Source organism: Herpailurus yagouaroundi, unplaced genomic scaffold (genome assembly GCF_014898765.1).
Source record: "Herpailurus yagouaroundi ecotype Mexico unplaced genomic scaffold, PumYag 163, whole genome shotgun sequence".
Lineage (NCBI taxonomy): Eukaryota > Metazoa > Chordata > Mammalia > Carnivora > Felidae > Herpailurus > Herpailurus yagouaroundi.
Genome location: NW_024412404.1, coordinates 8052605 through 8074666, shown reverse-complemented (window position 1 = coordinate 8074666; position 22062 = coordinate 8052605). Strand labels below are relative to the sequence as shown.

At 33.7% G+C, this 22062-nt stretch overlaps 1 protein-coding gene across 2 annotated transcripts in view; it reads left to right on the top strand.

Moving 5' to 3' along the window:
* CTNNA3 (catenin alpha 3) overlaps positions 1 to 22062 on the top strand; it is a 1766595-nt gene that overhangs the window by 1276405 nt on the left and 468128 nt on the right. The gene's annotated exons all lie outside the window — the stretch shown is intronic.

Genomic DNA, 22062 nt, shown 5'->3' with positions numbered 1-22062 from the left:
TTTCTTTCTTTCTTTCTTTCTTTCTTTCTTTCTTTCTTTCTTTCTTTTTCTTTCCCTCTCTCTCTCTTTCTTTTTTTTTTATTCCAGATGAAAAATGAGGCATGATAAAATGAGTATAGGCTTGGAAATTAGAAAGATTAGGGGTTCTGAATCCAGATCTGCTACTTCAAACCATGATGAGCTTGACTTATTGATTTGAGGATTGGAGTAATCTTTAATACCCTCTATTACTTTTGAAATACTCAGTTTATATCATCACAACTTCATGGTCTAGGAGGGGAGGCTGAGAAATAAATAGACATTACAATAAGATGTAGAGTGTTCACAGAATAAGTGTATATTAGACACTAGTTCCCTATGAATTCAAGTTATATCTTAAATCCCTTATCACAGTTTGGCTCATTTGTTTCAGGTTCATTAATTAGGAATATCCAATATTGCATTAGGGTTTAGAAAGGTTTCTGTGTTCCTAACAAATTAAATATAAGTTTTTAATTTATAAAACACTTTTCTGATATATTATCTCATGTAATTTCAAAACAACAAATTAGAGTAGGAATATTATTCCTACCTATGAGGGAATTCGGAATCAGAAAGGTGAAGGGACTTGTATTTCCTCAAGTTTTAACTGACAGAGTTTTGACTGGTTTTAGGCTTTCCACTTATATTATGTAGGACTTTGTTATCCAAATGTAACTAGAGGATCTCTATCTTTAGACTTTGAGAAGCCATATATTTCATGTGACTTCTGAGTTGATAAATAATTGAAATACCGTATCATACTTGTCATTTTCAAGCCCTTGTATTTGAATTGGTCTTCATAGAACAAAGACATTAAAGGTAAACAGCAGTCCAGAAGGTTCTGGTGTATGACCACCTGTGTCTCTGATATAAGACCACCTTTCTTGGAATCCTGGTTCTACCACTGTTATCTGTGTAACCTGCCTGTGTTTCAGTTTCCTCATTTACAAAATGAGAACAATAATAGTGCCTACATCATTTAACTACATCCATTAGTTAAATGGATTAACTAAGTGCTTAAAATAGTTCAGGGAAGAGGGTAAGGCCTATATGTAAATGCTATTATCATTATTATTTTCCCTTTGAATTAAATATCCAGTCATTAAATTAATTTTTATATTATTATCAACATAAGTAATGCTTTGATTTCTTTATAAAAATGCCTGTGAAGTTGAAAAGCAAAATACAATATTGATGGCCCTCAAAGCAGAAGGAAATTCATAGAACCCATGGAAAACACGTGTCTGTACTCCTAGAAACTACATTTGAATGTGGCACAGTATTTACATTAAAAATGTACATAATAGCTGTAGTATTTTACACAAATATTACTCATCTAACATGATGCTGTGTCTTAAATGAAATTGTTAGGACATATTCTGAGACATCCATTATCTATTGTGCTTTCCTAAGTCATATAGCTGAGAATTTATGCAGTACTTAGAAAATAAAATCCATAGATGAGAATGATTATGTGATCTCTGAAACTGGTCTCATGTTATTTCCTAACTCCAGAGATATGATCTTAGAGGTAATGAATTTTTAATCTCAAGGGGGGAAAATCCTCTTTTTTGAAATAACAATTTACATTTAAATAAAATATACTTATTCATGACATTCACTGTTTACCTAAGAATATTTTAAAAGAGAAATTCAATCAGCTAAAGAGGATTTAGAGGATTTTCCTTCTGTGAAACTCCTTTGGAAAGTTGAGGACTTCCTTTTCTTAACCTTGCAATATCACTATAGGTTAATTTATGTTAAGATTTACAGCACAGGAGTTTTAGTACACTAAAATTATTTAAGAATAAGTTTTCATCAACACACATTTTTTGTCATTAAATTCTAGTGTGTGGCCAGACATGTTTAAAATTAGTCAAAGCAGACTTAAGTAATAAAAACAAATTCAGAGTAATCAAAATATCATAGAAACACACTGAAGTGAAGATATCACAGTGAAGATATTTGCTGAACAGCTTATTGTTATTTTGCCTTTATTTATAGTATTAAAAATATAGCAATTCCCTTCAGACTTCCATATCACCAATAGAAAAGTTGGTAGGTTTCCTCTAGTTGGACAAACACATTATATATATTACTAAAAATTCATTGATCAATCAGCAAACCATTACTAATTGCCTACTATATAAGTTTGTAGTACTCAGATACTGGCAATACAAAGATTAGTAATGAGTATCAGCCCTACAGTAACTCAAGGGAAGGCCAGTACAAAACACAAATACAATGAAAGGAACATAAGCCAAAATAGCACTGCAAGTTCATATTGAAAATACAATAAAGGAGTAAGGAGAAAAGATACATAGTAAGGATATAAAAATCAAACTAAATATGAAATCTTTGTACATCAGAACTAAATATACATTGGTAGGAAGGAACTAGAGCCAAGGTCAGAATAGACTCCAGGATTAATTTATCTATTTTTACCTGCAGTTTTTACTTCTTTTCATTTACTTTAGTTTACACACCGATGATTCAAAGTTTTCTCAGTTATGGAAGAAAATTGGAGCAAATTACATTGCATGAATCCAAGGGCCAGAGCTATAGCTTTTAAATCCCACTGGGCTGAATGAGAAAAAGGGGTGGACGAAAGAAAAAAAAAAAAACTAGGTGGGCAAGGGGGTTCTGAGAGAATAAAAATAAAAATGTTAAAAGAAGATAATGTAAAGTGAATTTAAATCAAACATTATCATAGAGAGTATTTGTCACTTGTTGGAACTGAGGAATTCACAAAAGAAATGCAACACAAAGAGATAACATAAGTATAAAATGTAGGAAAGAAAAAACAGATTGTTAATGTGGAAAAAAAAGATGGACAGTAGACAATACACTAAAAGGAGTAATGACTTAAAAGTTTTATGTGAAATTAACTATTTGCCTAGAATTTTATATGTAGCTAAACTATCCCTAAAGCATGAAAGCAAATAAGGGTAGCTGAATGGCTCAGTCGGTTAGGCATCTGACCCTTGATATCAGCACAGGTCATGATCTCACAGTCCTGGAATCGGGCCAATTCTTTCCAAGTGGCTTTCAGAATTGTCTCCCACTGTTAACTTATTTGGTTTTTCTATGATGTGACCAATTAAGGAATGTGTTTATTTACCTTGTTTGGCCTTTAGTATGCACTTATAAATTAAAAAAATCATTCCACTTCTCAGTTCTACAAAATTTAATTATCATGTCTTGTTTTACATATCTTTTCTTTGTGGGACTCATTTGAGATGTTCTGGAATTTCTTAGTCTCTTCTCCACATCTTTTATTTTTCTTTTTCAAGCAAATTCTACCAAACATTCAAGGAAGAGACTACAGTTTACTGTTGAACCACATGAGTTTGAACTGTGTGGGTCCACATATAAATGAATTTTTCCCCATAAATACAGTACAATACTGTAAATGTATTTTCTCTTTCTTCTGATTTTCTTAACATTTTATTTTCTCTAGCTTACTTTATTGTAATAATACAGTATATAACACATATAACATGCAAAATATGTTTTAATTTACTGTTTATGTTATCGACAAGGCTTCCAGTTAGTAGTTAAGTTTTGAGGAATCAAAAGTTATATATAGATTTTTGACTGCATAAGGGTTCAGCACACCTAACCCTCACGTTGTTCAAGGGTCAACTAATTGTTTTTTACTAATTATTTCAAGACCAAATAGGATGTAAAGTCACATAATTACATTTATTAATGTAATGTTAACATCCACAGCAGGCAGGAATAGAGAAAAAAATACAGACCAAATTCACATATAGACCTATGTGAATTATGAAATCCTTAAAAATTAAAGCAAATTTAAAATGGCAGTACATTTTTAAAAACATATTATAACCAAGTACGGTTATTATTCCTAAAAATGGTTATATTCATTGAAAATCTGGTAGCTCTAGAATTTCCATTTAGAAGAGGTTGGCCAGAGGGCTGTAAAACCACCATTAAGGGTAGATGTAGTTGATGAAACTACTGAAGGCATTAAAGCTTCCCTAATCCACTGTTGGAATAGGAAACTTTCTTTCTTCCTTCCTTCCTTTCTTTCTTTATTCCTCCCTCTCTCCTTCTCTGTCTCTCCCCCCCACCTTTCTTTTTTCCCTCCCTCTTTCTTCCTTCCTTCCTCCCTCCCTCTCTCTCTCATCTTCTATCCCTTTCTTTTTCTTTCTTTCTTTCTTTCTTTTTCTTTCTTTCTTTCTTTCTTTCTCTTTCTTCCCTACTTCCTTCCTTTCTTTCTTTTCTTTTCTTTTCCTTTCCTTTCCTTTCCTTTCCTTTCCTTTCCTTTCTTTTCTTTCTTTCCTTTTCCTTTTTTCTTTTCCCCTTTCCTTTCCTCTTCCTTCCTTTTTTCCTTCCTTCTTTTCCTTCCTTCCTTCCTTCCTTCCTTCCTTCCTTCCTTCCTTCATTCCTTTTTTCTTTCTTTGAACATATTTATCCTTCTGAGACTACAACAGAAGTTCTGTGGCTAGATTAAGTGACTTGAAAAACAGCCAAGATAAGTACAAGGGTGAAATAATAAACAGCATTTCTCTAGAACCAATCCACCCTACAGATATGTATCAGGAAAAAGTAGTAGACATCATTCACTGTAAAATGCCCTATCAACAAATGAGGAACAGCTTCCTGTTTTTTGAAAAATATATTAAAAAATGAATATCAATATTGTACATGAAACAGACCTACATGAAACAGAGAGTATTAATATTTTTCTTTAGGAACTGATCAGGTTGTGATTTGAGAATCATGTATATTCTTCTATTGTAAGAGACACAGAGAAATTAGAGTGGTCTTAGAAAAAAAAACTATTAAATGATAGTAGATTCAATGAGTTATCTGTAAGAAATTAGGCCTTTGTAAAAAATTATCAAGGGTTAATGGGGGAATATTAATAAACATTTTCAAGTGTTCTTACAGTTTGACTTTGAATAATTTGTGCCCAGCATCAAAAGAAAAAAGAAAACTTGCAAAAAGTCATTGGCTAAAACTAAAGCAGTGACTACAAAATACAGGATGTATTCCTATAATGGTCACCTCTAAAGATCAGTTGAGAAGTATCAACACTCAATAGTTCATTTATGGACTGCAAGAAGTCAGGGCCCCAGAAATGGCAATCTCTAGAAATTCCAGTTTGAAAAAATAGAATTTATGCCCCACTTACTTCTACAAAGAGTTAGAATCAGCAGGGTTCATTTCAGCTTTACATTTCTGAACTTATTTTTTCTTATATCCATATCATATTTATCATGAAATTGTTATGAATTTTAAAATCTACTTTTGAACTAAATTGCTTGACCAGAGCAGTATGTGTTTTGAACATTCTTGTATATTTAGATGTATATTTAGATGTTTTAATAGGATTTAGATCCTTCCTATTTCACAAATGAACAACAAAAAAATTTAGGAAAAAATTACTAGTTTTTCTCCTAAAATCTATACTTGAAGGAAAGATTGGATAGACTGATTATATCAAACAGTAGGACTTAGCTATGATAATTTAATGTGTGGGAACATCTTTTTTATATCTTTCTTTTTTTATATCTTCCCTTTCATATTTTAAAATTCTACTTTTGCATATACAGTGGCACCTATTGCTGATTGTGGGTATCTGGACATGGAAAATTGCAATCAGACATAAATCTCTTAAGGAAAGACCTTGTATTCTATTATTATGAGTCAGCACTGTCCATTATGGGACACCCAGGCACTGACATTTCTGTCTAACCTTCTAGATAATGGATTTACATGGCTGTTTAATCTTTTAAGGAAATATAAAGACTCCTGAGATTACAAGTCTATGCCTTTGTAAATCATGCATTAGTGGCATTAAGATACAAGAGGATGCCTTTTCAAGTTCTATAGCTTGCACCGCCAAATAACTAATGGATAACATCATTTTATGTTATTTGTTTTGTAAAAGTGATGAAATATTAAAATAGCTAACTCCCAGCCATGGTTAAGGCTGATTTGAGTCAGTGTAAAAATTTAGGGAAAATTCAGAAGGATGTTTAAAACTATTGGAATTATCTAGAAATATAATAGTTTTTCTTTTTATTGAGTGTTGAAATTAACCATATGACCTTCTTCTAGAACAAAACTTTTCAAACTTAAATGTAATACCTATCAACAGGGAATTGTCTTAAAAATGCAGATTCTGATTCAGTAAGTCTGCGATGAGGCCTAACATTCTATCTAATACACTCTAATGATGTTCATGGTGTCGCTGGTCAATGGCAGACATCAGTTAGCAATGATGGAGGATAGAGGCTTGTAACCTAGGCTCCATGGAGAAGCCTCAAGTTTTGTGTAACAATATGAAATTATTCACTCAATGTGTCTGTGTGTGTGCGTGCATGTGCACATTTTCAAGGGAGAATACCCCTAAATTTTGTCACATTCTTAAGACTTATGTGACCTACTGCTCTGAAGTGTTAATAGATACTTCCTTGTATATTTAATATGTTCCTTGTAATCCTAGTCCCATGAGATAATGACTGAAAAGGTAATTATAGAAATTTCAGAAACTATATATTTTCTCTTTTGTATGTTTGAAATTAATTTTAATATTTTCAACACTTAAAGAAATCCTAGAGTTATTACACCTGCTTAAATGTTCCTTAGCCTCAGTGTTTCTTAAACCATTCCATAATGGAATTCTTTTTCTCAAGTTTTACCAGATAATGTTCCATGAACAATAAAAGAAGATATTATACCCTTGCCCCAATTTGGGAGAATTTTTATGGTGTCTAGAGCTTTGCAGAGTATCTTTTGAGAACTCAGTGAGTCAGCTTCTCCTTTTGCAGAGTTCTGCCTTCCTCATTTCCTTCTAAGTGTATCTTCTGGGAAAATTCCTCAAAAAAATCTACATGTAGTTCTTCATGTAAGGATCTGTTTCCAATGAATAAGTCTAAGATATGCTTTGTCTAAAATTACACCTCCACCATATTTTTCTCTATTTATTTACCTTCTTTTATTTTATTTACAGTATTTATCATTATCTGAAATTATCGTACTTATTTATTTCCTGTGTTTTATTGTTGTTGTTGTTGTTGTTGTTGTTGTTGTAGGCTTTCTTGAGTTAGGAGTTCTGTCTTTCCTCTTAAGTCCTGTGTCTCAAATACCAAAATTATCCTTACCTAATGATAAGTCTTGTAAGGTTTTGTTAAATGAAGTTGTGAATTCTATATTTGTGTAAAAATCATTGCATAATAATAATCTTATTCATATTTACCATGAATGAAATCATTTTTAAAAATACTTATACAAGTAATGATACAAATTTAATTTACTGGTAAATATTAGAGTTTTCATATACCAAAGGGAAAAACATAATGAAAGGAAAATGTTTATCACAATAAGCATTTAGAAAACATGTTTTATATTATTTTACTTAATATTTTGGTCTATAATTTAAGAACCAATGCTTTTATTCAAGATGTGGGGAAGGCTTGGGGCACCTGGGTTGTTCAGTCAGTTAAGTGTCCAACTTGGACTCAGGTCATGATCTCACTGTTCAGGGGCGTGAGCCCTGTGTCAGGCTCTGTGTTGACAGCTCAGAGCCTGGAACATGCTTCAGGTTCTGTGTCTCCTTTTCCCTCTGCTCCTCCCCCACTTGTGCTCTGTCTCTCAAAAATGAATAAATGTTAAAAAATAATTTAAAAAAAAAGATGTAGGAAAGGCTTACTGAAGGCCTACTTTATGCCAAACAAAAAATTTCAGGCATATCAACACATCTTTTTAGATTTTCAAACATAATTTACAAATATGACATTATTTGCAAATCGACAGGAGGTAAATAGAAGCTGAGGGAAGCTAAATATTTGCTTAGGGTTATGTATCCTATAAGTTAGGAAAACTAAATCAGTACTTCTTTTCACTCCAAAATCAGAGAAGTCAACATGTTGTTTCTTTTCACCGCCTTGCATGATCTTATTTGAAGATGGTCTGGCATCTGGCTGTCTTTAATCAGCCTAAATTGAGTAGTGAAAGGAGCCCAAATTTTAGGAGTCATGGGACTGGGATTCTAATAGCTCTGCCAGTTACAAGCCATACCATCTCAGGTTATTCACCTTACCTCTCAGACCTCTATATTCTTACTTATATAAGAATAAGAAGGCTCAGTTGTCTTTAGGAGTCCAGCTACTCTTAAAATTTTACTGGCAGAGTAAGCTTTGGGAAACAGACATTTTAAGGCCGACACCAAATGAGAAGGGATCTTAGAAACAGTGCATTTTCCAGGGGCAAGTGCATTTTCCACTCTGGCAGATGCAGCCCAGAGTCTGCTGATGACAGAGATAGGCACAACATTTAAATATGGGCAGATGATCTGTGACAGGAATGTCCTGACAGTGATTATAAGTGATTATTCTAGAAGGTAGGGAAAACCTAGTGACAGAGTACCAAGGCACAAGTATGAAGTAGAGGCAAACTAGCAATACTTAGGATGGTCTCAGCGCAGGGACTAAAGATCAGAGGTAGAGAATCCCATTCTGGTGGAGCAACTATATAAGATAAAGGCATGGGGCCAAGATGCAGAAATCTTGTTTGCCAGTACTTGGGTCCAGCATCAGAGAGGAACTAGCATACTCTTGACTTCGTACTGGCTTGCAAAGTTAACTGAATCAAGGCTTCTTAAGTTTTTGTGGAGCTAGGTGTAGGTAGTCCCCTAAGGTGTATTGTAAGTGCTCAATAGAGCAGAGTAGTTCTATCTGCAGAATAAAAATATTCTGTGAAGAACAGGCAAATACGGGATCTTGCCTCTGCCATTATTTTCACCAAGGTTTTTCCCAAGATCAAGGCTGATATTTTTTATTTCTTTTGATCTGATTCTTTAGGGAGAGTCATTTTAAACATAGTTACTTGCTATAAACCTTTCTTTAACAGTCTTACCGCTACAGGGAATAGACATTCCCTTTAGAAAGTCTTCTTAAAAATACAAATGTATTTATCTGTATGCTCATTGCCTGTTTTTAGCACAGGTTACTGAGTCACAATAGCAGAAAGCAATTCAGGCCACTAAAGGTGTGGAAAATATGGGTGATAGGAGGGAAAAGTGGGAAAGACCTGGGGTACTCAGTGCTTCATGAATATTGAAGTTTCCAAGGGCAGAACTGACATTATCAGAGGCACTCTAAAAGGGCTTACTTGGAAGAGGATAAAAGAGAAGGTTTCTGATTAAAATTTTGTATAAGCTGATTATCAGACTCTTAGTTTTAAATGTTGAATTTTAAAATTTTAGAGTATGATGCTATTACAGTGTTAATTTTAATTAAAAAAACTATCAATCTTCACTCCTGTTTTGCCGGTTTTTACATAAGCCAAATGTCTCTTTAGTGGATCCTGCTGGAAGACTATCTATTATATGATTATGGTCTCAGTGCTATCAAGTTGTTTTTTGAGTTCTGGATTTCCCAAAGTGTTCTCAAGTCAAGTATCACAAAATGAAACTTGATAATGTATTTTATGTCTATCATGCTGCACTAGTGTGTTTAGTTATACTATTTTTATATACTATTTATATAAACTGCTATAAATGCCAGTATGTCTTCTGGCACTACAGAATCTAGAAGAAACCCAAGTTCATTCGTGGCCCTTTTGTAAATTCCTTGTGGTATGTAGGAAATTCTGTGCAGAATTTAGATTGAAGTCAGGTGAGATGAGAGTTCAGGGAGCATATTAGGTGAGCCAGTAACACAAAGAAAAATTCAGGCAACATGAATTCTCAAATCCAGAAAACTTCCCTTGGCCTTTTCTCATTATTTGAACTTTCCTAGGGATTTCCCATTTCCTAGGGATTTGCCCACGTTAACCATGTTTCTGGAAACAAGTTAACTATTCGGTACATAAGAGACACGTAGAACACCCAGAAAAAATGTCAATCGAAGTAGATTTGATACCATCATTACTTAGGTTGATGCAATAACTCCAGAAATCCTGTAATTTTGTTTTGGAATAACGTGCCCATTTGTAAAAGAGACATGCTAGTACAGGTTGAGGTTATGTTGTACATTCTATTTCCACTTTGGGTAAAGAGTCCATTGGCAGTGCTTATTCTTCTGATGTGTTGAGTGTGTGAGATACATGTACTTGTGATCTGTTCATATAGATAAAGGGTAGCAAGGAGAACTCTGATTGAAAAATATCTCCCTGCTCCATCCAACCTGTGAATTATACATTCATTTTCAGCTAGGTCACTACACTGTTCTTTTAAAATGTTTAATGTACTCATTAGACATTGAATTACAGTCATTGACATTTTAGTTTGAATTTCTTCAATCCAAACGTTGATTGCCAAGGCTATTTTTACTAAAGAGTAAGTGCATTATTGAAAGAATAAATGTGGGGTGGGAGGGATATTTATAAATCAAAAAGATCTTTATGGCAAGTCTAGGTAGTATACTTTGGCTAGCTTAAGAACAATGAAAATTTGGAGTTTGGAAGAAGAGATATTAGGAAGTGAAGTTTTATAAAGGACACTGAGGAAATTTTTTGCCCCCCCCCCCCATTTATAGTTTTTCCCTGATACTTTGTGCCAGTGAGAATGATGTAGGTCCCTTCTCTGCTGTGCATGGAAGAGCTTCTATTTTATGATCGAAAGATGACATATACTTTATTAAGAGAAAGAAGTGTTTGAATGAACTATAATTTTATATTTGAGGGAGAAAAAAAAAGGTTACCATTCGTAAAATGAGAAATATGTACCAAATGGAGATTTGAAGAGTAATTTGAAAATGTTGGAATGGAACTGCAAATAATGAATGAAAATATTTCTGAATAACTGAAAGTTGTCAGAGTGGTCCTTTAGCTTCAAGTACACGTGTGCCTCATATCAAAGCCACAGCTAATTAAAAAATTAAAAAAAAAAAAGAAAAAAAAAGAAAAAAAAAAAGAAAAAAAAATTAAAAGTGAAAAGGAATATTCAAATGTTAGGAGTGATCTAAAAAGCATTATTCAAAGATTTTCTTTAATTATTCTTCTTATTATCAATGCTAAGTATTCTGTCTACAGCACGTGATATTGTACATAAGTAAGTCTGTCCATTTGATATGTGCATAGGCAGCTTTAAAAGTGAGTGGTGAAGTAATAAATGCCACTGAAAAACATTTTTTAGATGTGGTCTGGGTAGAATTGAGAATACGTAATAAAAATGATGAATTGACTTAAATCTTCCTTTCCTGTTTTCTTTCTTTTAAGCACAGTTGTTTAAATTCCCTATATGATTAGCATACAATGTGCTTTTAAGAGAGCATTCTACTGAAAGTACTTGGGTATTTTCCAACTATCATATAAATCTGTTAGCTGGTGTTTGATATTTTTGGAAAGTCAGATGATATGCATTTACTACTATCGCAGGGGCCCTCCAAAGAGTAAATTCATAGTTGTTTAATAAAACAGAGCAATTTAATGAGTTCAAGATAAATAAAATCTTCTGAAAGAAAATTTTGTACAGAAAGCTTCTAAACCTTAAGAAATTGAAACATACCAACACAATCTATTTTTGCTGTGAGAAAGATGTATGATTATTTCACCAAATAATCATAGAAAACTTATGTATATCATTATTCATTATGACATAATTATACTAGAGTAGCAGCATGAAGAGGCTTAGAGCAAAAGTTCTATTTTTAAATTGAGGTATAATTGAAATAAAACATTATATAAGTTTCAGGTGTACAACATAATGATTTGATATTTGTATAGACTGTAAAATAATCACCACAATAAATGTAGTTTCACCCATTACGATATGAAGTTACGTAATATGAAATACAATATTGACAAAAGTCAACATGCTATAAGTTAATCGCAAGACTTATTTTATAACTGGAAGTTTGCACCTCTTGACCCCTTTCACACATTTCGGTTACTGCACAACCTCTCTCGCTTCTGGCAACACCAATCTGTTCTCGGAATCTATTCTGTTGTGTTTTGTTTTGTTTATTGTTTTCCTTTTTAGATTTCACATATGAGTGACAACACCTGGTGTTTTTCTTTCTGACTTATTGCACTTAGTACAATATCCTTAAGTCCATTTTTGTTATTGCAAATGGCAAGACGTCATTTTTTTTTCTTTTGGCTGAGTAGTATTTTAGTGTGTGTGCGTGTGTGCGTGTGTGTGTGTGTGTGTGTGTGTGTGCGTGTGCAAAAATATTTCTCACATCTTCTTTATATGTTCATCTACTGATGGATACTTAGGTTGTTTCCATATCTTGCCTGTTATGAATAATGCTGCACTTGAATTGGGTGCATAATAATTTTCAAATTAATGTTTTCATTTTCTTTCAAAGAACACCCAGAAGTAGAATTGCTGGATCATATGGTGGTTCTATTTTTAGTGCTTTTGGCAGACCTCCATTCTGTTTTTCATGGTGCTTGCACCAGTTTATATCCCCACCAACAGTGCACAAGTGTTCCCTTTCCTCCACATATTGGTCAATACTTGTTATTTCTTGTCTTTTTGATAATAGCCATTCTGACAGGTGTGAGATAATTATCTCCATGTGGTTATGATTTGCATATCCCAGATAATTAGTGATGTTGAACACCTTTTCATATGCCTATTGTCCATCTGTATGTTTTCTTTGGAAAAATGTCCATTCAGATTGTCTTCCTATTTTTTAATGGGATTGTTCATTTGTTATTGAGTTGTATGAATTCTTTACATACTTTGAATATTAACCCCTTATTGGATAGATGATATGCAAATATCTTCTATTCACTGTGTTGTCTTTTTATTTGTAAATGGCTTTCTTCACTGTGCAGAGGCTTTTTAGTTTGATATAATCTCATTTGTTTATCTTTGCTTTTGTTGCCATTACCTTTGGAGTCAGAAACAGAAAGTGTTGCCAACAGCTATGTCAAGGAGCTTAACACCTGATTTATTCTCAGATTTTTGGTCCTCAATCCATTTTGAATTAATTTTTTGTATGGTGAGATAGTAGTCCCATTTCATTCTCTTGCTCTCCAGTTTTCTCACCACCATTTGTTGAAGAGATTGCCTATTCTTGATTGTTTATTTTTGGCTCCTTTGTCATAAATTAATTGACCATTGGGGCACCTGGGTGGCTCAGTCAGTTAAATGTTTGAATATTGATTTCAGCTCAGTTCATGATCTCTTGGTTCATGGGTTTGAACCCCACATTGGGCTCTATAGTACAGACAGCATGAGCCTGCTTGGGATTTTCTCTCTCTCTCTCTCTCTCTCTCTCTCTCTCTCTCTCTCTCTGTAATTCCATGACTTACACACACACTCTCAATATAAATAAACATTTAGAAACAATTAACCAGATATGCATGAGTTTCTTTTTTCATATTTAATATTTATTTATTAAATATGAAATTTATTGTCAAATTGGTTTTCATACAACACCCAGTGCTCATCCTAACAGGTGCCCTCCTCAATACCCATCACCCACCCTCCCCCGCTTCCACCCCACATCAACCCTCAGTTTGTTCTAGTTTTTAGGAGTCCCTTATGTTTTGGCTCCCTCCCACTCTAACCTTTGTTTTTCCTTCCCCTCCCCATGGTCTTCTGTTAAGTTTCTCAGGATCCATGAAAACATATGGTATCTCTCTTTCTCTGTATGACTTATTTCACTTAGCATAACACTCTCCAGTTCCATCCACGTTGCTACAAAAGGCCATATTTCATTCTTTCTGATTGCCACTAGTTTATTTCTGAGTTCTCTATTCTGTTCTATTATCTGTCCATATCTATTTTTTGCGAATCCTATACTGTTTTGATTACTGTAGGTTTGTAATATAGCTTGCAGTCAGGGGGAACGATGCCTCCAGTTTTGTTCTTTTGTAAGATTTGTTTTGGCTATTTGGGATCTTCTGAGGTTCTGTACAAATTTTAGGATTATTTGTTCTACTTCCATGGAGAATATCATTGGTGTTTTGATAGGGACTGCGTTGAATCTGTAGATTGCTTTGTGTCATATGAACATCTTAACAATATTAATTTTTCCATCCCATGAGCACAGGATGGATATCTTTCCATTTATTTGTGTCATCTTCAGTTTCTTTCATCATATCTCATAGTTTTCAGCGTACAGGTCTTTCACCTCCTTGGTTAAGGCTATTCCGAGTTACTTTATTATTTTTTGATGCAATAAATTACAATGGGATTTTTAAATTCCTCTTTCTGATAGTTTGTTGTTAATATATAAAAATGCAACATATTTTTGCATATTGATTTTTTATCTTGCAATATTATTCATTTGTTAATTCTGACAGTTTTGTGGTTCAATTTTTAGGGATTTCTTTTTTTTTAAGTTTGTTTATTTTGAGAGAGTGCTCAACAGTGGGAGAGGGGAGGAGGGAGAGGGAGAGAGGGAGGATCCCAAGCAGTCTTCACACTGTCAGTGCAGAGTCTGCCTGGGGCTCAAACTCACAAACTATAAAATCATGACCTGAGTTGAGTCAAGAGTCAGACACTTAACCAACTGAGCTACCCAGGCACTTCTTTTTAGGAATTTCTATATACAAAATCATGTTCACAAATAGTGACAGCTTTACTTCCCCATTTCCTACTTAGGTTTCTTTTATTTATTTTCTTGCCTAGTTGCTCCAGTGAGGACTCCCAATACTATGTTGAATGAAAATGTCAAGAATGGGTATCCTTGTCTTGTTCCTGATCTTAGAGGAAAAGCTTTTGGCTTTTCATCATTGAGTATGATGTTAGCTATGGGCTTGTCATGTATAGCCTTTATTATGTTGTTTCATTTTCTTTAAACTTTCATTGCTGAGAGTTTTTATCATAAATGGATGCTGAATTTTTTCAAATCCTTTTTTGCATCTTTTGAGATGATCATATGATTTTTATCATTCATTTTGTTAATGTGTTATACATATATTTAACATAAATAGTGGACAGAAAGAAAAGCCTTTGATGGAAATAAAAGCCCGACAGTATTTTGTGTTCCATTCCCATTCTTGGTGGTGATGAAGTAGAGTGTCTAAAAGTGAAAAAAAATAAAAAAGTAAAGGGTCTCAATCATTACCTTTCCATCATACCAATGGACTATGACTTCTGTCTATTCTAAATGGCAATCCTCAGAAAGGAAGACAGTCCTCTTTTGGGAGTCAAGAGGATGCATGTAGTTGGAAAACATTCCTTAAAATGATTCCCATATGTTCTCAACCTCTTTCCTATTCAGATCATCTGCAATTAATAGTATTTTCTTCCTGTTCATCATGGAGGGATGATATTGCTGATGGCAGAGAAATCTATTTTTTTTCTTTTGCCTTCACAAACAATAATGTTGGATAAATATCTCATTCCACTGTGCAGAAAAAAAACTAAAGGGTTAAAATATCTAATTAAGCAGACAAGTCAGTCTGACAAGACTTTTAGATACTTCTAATATGTGACCAACACAGCCATGGTGGTTAGTATGGCTTGGAGCAAGAGGTATAAAAATCCAGTCACTGATAATCTGATCAAGAGAGTAGAATTGGAGCAAATTAGAAAGACAAGAGGTTTAATCTGAAGTCTGTTTTAAGAGACATCTTGCTATGAAAGCACAACCATGTACAGAAACACAGGGCACCTGAGTCCAGGACATTACAATGTACTGCTCAAATGTGAAGTGTAGTAAAATAATAGCAAATGCAGATAATAGTGCTATACAGAAAAAGGTAGTGGCTCCAGAGAAAATGTTGCAGAGTATTTATGTGGTTTGGGGCTGGGAAAATGTATAGTCATTACTGTGTCACTCTATACATAGACAAAAGAACTTTAGAAATAAACTGTTGTAAAAAGCAATAGTGAGTGTCAATATAACTAGTTCAGAGACATTCCTCACAGCTGGAGACACATCATCACCTCCTATAGGAGAGGAAAAGAAAAGTAGTAAACACTTGAAATTAGACAAACTATTTAAAATTAATTAAAAATCATTTAGAGCTTATCCCCTTAGATGTTTCCTCTTAAATAATTTCTTTTTTGAAATAACACTATAATTTATTGAGTGTATATTATGTACCAAACATCAAGTGAATAATTTAATGCAAATAACCTAATATAACACCACAACCCTAGGTTTTCATGTTGAATACTCTATTAGAGTTTGATAGGTCTAAGCGAGAGCTATGTGGCAGAGTGAAATCAACATTATTTCACCTCAAAATGTTTTTCATTCCCATGAATTCATTGAAATTTGTATAAACAGCCTCATTGCCTACTATAATAATATTAAACCCAGATTGGTCATGCCATTGAAACAGGGTCCTGTAGGCAGTTGCTTAATGCTTCTGCGTGTCATTAGATGATGAAAAGGCAGGAGATGTTTATATCATCATACTTGCTTCCTCTTTTCACTATCCATTCCCCTTTTTGAGATATTTTAGCTATTGTTTGGGATATTAAGTGTCTTCTCTAACTACTTTATGTAAATGTATTCTTAATATTTGACAATAGGCTGTTACTTTTATGTTATTTAATTTAGTATCTTTTAATTTAAATCTTTTTCTCTCAAAACAGCCAAGAGTTTTACAAATATTATTACTGTTTACCTTAAAATTAACACAGCATCCAGCACGTAATAGAAACCGAACACATAATGGTCTGAGGATGCAAATGAAAAAGATTATACAGTACCCATCTTATAAGTAATATTTCAGGTCTCTGTCAATTGTTGATACATTAACAGTGAATGATCTTAGTATACTTTATAAATAGTGTAAGAATAAAATGTAAGAAAAAAGGCAAATGTACAGTGTTTTTTTCAATTTAACAACTTTTATTGAGTGCTTATTATATTCTTGACACTGTCCTTTGAAGATTCAATAAATGAGAAATACTTTTCCCTCAAGGAGCTTATAGTCTAGTAGGGAAATAAACAGGTAAAGAGAGATATGAAAAGTCAGAGCATTGATAAACTTTATGCATCTAACCAATAGTTTTGATTATCCAAAAGGCAAAAAATTAAATTTGGTATAGTCTCTTTAATATTATACATTTGTTGGATTGGTGATTATCTTTTTATGTTCCCTGAATTATCAGTAACATTAAATACATAGAATGAAATAATAAAAGCCATTATATTTACCACATGAATTTCATCTGAGCTACTTCTCACTTGTGTGAGATGAAATCAATTACTCTTTTATTTAGAAGTGTTTTGGGGCACCTGGGTGGCGCAGTCGGTTAAGCGTCCGACTTCAGCCAGGTCACGATCTCGCGGTCCGTGAGTTTGAGCCCCACGTCAGGCTCTGGGCTGATGGCTCAGAGCCTGGAGCCTGTTTCCGATTCTGTGTCTCCCTCTCTCTCTGCTCCTCCCCCGTTCATGCTCTGTCTCTCTCTGTCCCAAAAATAAATAAACGTTGAAAAAAAAAAACAAAAGAAGTGTTTTAAATTACCTCTTTAAATATACTTACAAACTGAGTAAACTAATACTTTTTACATGGATAATTGCCTCTTTTATGTGTTTTATTCTCACTACCTGAATCAATAAACAAGTAGCTTATGATAAGGAAAAAAGCTTTTTGACATTGGTCTGGGAAATAATTTTTGGATATGACCCCCAAATCACAGGCAGTAAAAGCAAAAATAGACATGGGATTTCATTAAACTAAAAATCTTCACAGCAAAGGAAACAATCGACAGAGTGAAAAGACAACATATGGAATGGTAAAAATATTTGAAAACCTACATTTGATAAAAGAAAGGATTAACATTCAAAATATGTAAAGAATACAAACAACTGAACAGCAAAAACAAAAAAAAAAAAAACCCAAAAAAAAAACCCAGATTTTTTAAATGGCAAAGGACCTGAGTAGACATTTTTCAAAAGAAGACATACAAATGGCCAACATGTCTATGAAAAGGTAGTCAACATCACTAATCATCAGGGAAAAGCAAATCAAAACCACAGTGAAATATTACCTCACATCTGTTAGAATGACTGTCATCAAAAAGACAAAAGATAACTAGTGTGGGCAAGGATGTGGAGAAAAATGGAATCCTAGTCTACTGTTGACCAGAATATAAATTGGTACAACCATTGTAGAAAACAGTGTGGGGATTCCTTAAAAAATTAGAAATAGAACTGCCACATGATCCAAGAGTCTCACTTCTGGATATATTTCCAAAGGAGATGAAATCAAGATTTTTAAGAGATAACTGCACTCCCTTGTTCATTGCAGTATTATTCACTCACAATAGCCAAGATATGGAAACAACACAACTTGTCAATAGATGAATGGATAAAGAAAATGTGATATACATATATAATAAACATATATAATAATAATATACATTAGATATAGATATAGATATAGATATATAATTATTATTTAGCCATGAGAAAGAAGGAAATCCTGCCATTTGTAACAACATGGACGAATCTGGAGGATATAATACAAAGTGAAATAAGCCAGAAAGGGAACAGCAAATGCTGCATAGTATCACTTATATGTGGAATCTAAAAAAACAAAAACAAAAACAAAAACAAAAAAAGGTTGAACTAAGAAGCAAAGAGGAGAACAACAGTGGTTACCAAGGGTTGGTGAGATGGGCATGGGGAGATGTTGTCAAAGGGTACAAAGTTGCAGTTATGTTGAATAAATAAATCTAGACATCTAATTTGCAAGCATGTACTGAATTGTACTCCACTGAACATTGGAAAGATGCTAAGGGAATAGATTTGGGGTGCTCTCATCACACACAAATAAGGGCAACTACGTGAGTAGATGATATCTTCCTTAGCTTGAGTATAGTAATCATTTCACTGCAAATACACATATCAAATTGTCATGTCGTATACCTTAAATGTATGCAAGTTTTATTAAAAACATAAATTGAAAAAGATAATATTAAGAACAAGTTTTGCTGGCAATAAAAAAATAGGTAAGTGAAAATAGGTAGGTTGAGCTATTCTATTTACCACTAGAAAAAAAGAAAGGAAAATAGTTTAGGAATGGGACAGACTTGCAAAAGTAGAATAAAAATACAAACAATAAAGATATTTGCTGCTTACTAGATGCCAGATATTGTGCTTTTTATTTATATTTTTATATAATCCTTACTACAGTCTCAGAGACCATTAATATTATTACTCCATTTTATCAATGATGAAATTAAGGCTTAGGGATATTTACCTTTTCCAAGTTAACAGAACTAGTAAGTAACAGAGCCAAAATTATAATCTAGGATTCTGACAATCAGGCTGCATAAATTTTCTGTGCTTTCATGCCTCTCTGTGTCCTCTTGCTGCTTGATTGCTGACATAGCTTTGGTCTCTTCAGAATAAGGGTAGTCCCTGATTTCTGATGTAGAACACTCCCGGAAGTTCTCAGACATTTGGTGGCAGTTTTGTTTCCATGTCTGGCACACCCAATTTCCATATGGCACTGCCAATTACTTTAGTGAGAAATGTTCATCCTCAGGGAAGTCAACAATGTGCTGACTTTATACAAAGATATTAGAAGAGGAAATAAGCATGGCAAATCAGCAATAAAATAAAAAGTATCAAAAGATTTGGATCAGTGAAATGAGTCAACTCAAAAGGCAGAGAGAATGAGATTTATTTATTTTTTTAAGTTTATTTATTTTGAGAGAGAGAGAGAGAGTGGGGGAGGAGCAGAGAGAGAGAGAGAGAGAGAGAGAGAGAATCCCAAACAGGCTCCGTGCTCAGCATGGAGCCCAATGTGGAGCTCAATCTCATGAACTGTGAAACCTGAGCTGAAATCAAGCTTTGGTTGCTTAACCAACTGAACCACCCAGATGCCCTGAGAATGAGATTCCTTAATGAAAGTAGTCTTTATTAAATTTGGGAAAATAGGGATAAAACTTCCAGAGATTTTTAGATTTTGTACCCAGATTCCTGAAGAGTCAATGGCCTGTAGTTACAGAGTGAACATGGGACAGAGTTGGAAGTAGACTTCACAATGCACACACACACACACACACACACACACACACACACACACACGTCCCCCCCACACACAGGCACAACCTGCAAGATTGAGGCACTGAGGCAAAAAAAGTTTGGTAAGCGGAGTATGTAAGTTACATGAAGAAGAAATAATAAAGATCGCTAACAGATTTTATTTTTTCTTTTCTTTGAGTTCGCAGAAAACAAACAGACAAATCTGTAGAATAGTAATAATAATTCTGTTGAAACTTGTTTATTTGTATTATCCTTTTCTATTTCTCATATTTTCCTTGTGAAGATATTTTACCCTTATTATTAAACCTTAATAAGCTTTAAACCTAATAAGCCATATATATATATATATATATATGGTTTTATTTAAATTTTATTTATTTTTGAGAGACAGAGAGAGACATAGCATGAATGAGGGAGGAGCAGAGAGACAGGGAGACACAGAATACAAAGCAGGCTCCAGGCTCTGAGCTGTCAGCACAGAGCCCAATGTGGGGCTCAAATTCATGAACTGCAAGATCATGACCTGAGCAGTAGTTGGACGCTTAGCTGACCGAGCCACACGGATGCCCCAGGATCTCAATTGTTTTCAGAGCTGTTGTAAATTATTGTCATATTTGGGCATTCATTAAAGTTTGCTGTTTTAATAAAGAGATAATTTTGACATAAACAATTTATAAATTTTTTTAATGTTTTATTTTTGAGAGAGAGATAGAAACACAGAGTGTAAGCAGGGGAGGGGCAGAGAGAAAGGGAGACACAGGATCAGAAGCAGGATCCCTGCAGTCAGACACTTAACTGACTGAGCCACCCAGGCATCCCTTGACAAACAATTTATAAATAAATGGTATAAACTTAGGTTGGCTGAGGCAGAGAAGTGACATTATCAATATCAGGAAAAATGTGGTCTTTCTTACTACTGAGCAGCAAATAATAAATAAGATCTTATGAAAATTAACTCTTGCAGGACTAAAAGTATCAATCATTAAGTCAATTATGAATAAAGCAGCATCATTAAAGCACAGAGTAAATTCAACACATATAACTTAATTCATTGAAAGTGTGATAATACTAGGGCTCATACAATACTTTTCTTCAGATGATGGCATAGGTCTGTGGTATACAGACCTATAATGAACAAAGAAATTCTACATTTTGTCTTGATATTCCTGGATAACAGATGACATTTTGAGAATTTTATGTCTAAGTTTTGATGTGAAGATTACATATTAGAAAAATCGTCCAGTTCTTATTTAATTCCTTAATGTCATTTTATAATATTATGTGACAACCCCACTTTTTCACACATGTACCCCATGCCAAAATTATATTGGAATGTAAGGTGCTGTATGTTTGGAAGGTGCTTACTCTTGATTGTCAAATTAAGCTTTGTGTTTATCATTTGAGTTATAATAATTTATACCTCCTGTGGTTTTTTGCATTAAAATAATATCATTATAAATGATCAATTTCTTTTTTCAAAATGTTGAAAACTCACAAAAGCAGATGATACAAAAGTCAACCAGATGCAAGAAAGAAAAATAAGTCAGAACCTGTGGATACATAGCACTGAGAAAATATTCACGGCCAGTTTTAACTCAGGTGTTTTATTGGTGTGTATAATGCTGTAAGAAGATAAAGCTTATGCTAACTTTCCAAAATTGTATGAAGAGAGCAAAGGTAATTATAGTCCCTCAAATTATTATTTTATGGCTAACCTGAAGCAACAAGGAAAACCACTAACCCTAAAAATAGACAATGAAATAAAGATCACGGATATGAGTGAAAATTACTATTTGCAGCTCAACAAACATGATTGGAAAAGGAAATAAAATGGAAAAGGCAACAAAATGAAAATTAAAGGAAAACGAAATCAGACCAGATGTTGTGAATCTGCTTTTCATGCAGAGATGCTTAAATGCAAGGAATGGCCTTCCAGGCAAGGTTACTGAGATAATAACACTGAGTTTGTTCAAGATGGTTTGATTAGATGGTCTGACAATGGAGGTTTGGAACTAAAAGCAGAATAACTCTGTAGGCCAAACAGAGTCTTTGCATTGGGGGGGGGGAATATATATATATATATTCAGAGATATAAACTCAGTAACCTTGCCTGGAAGGCCATTCCTTGCATTTAAGCATCTCT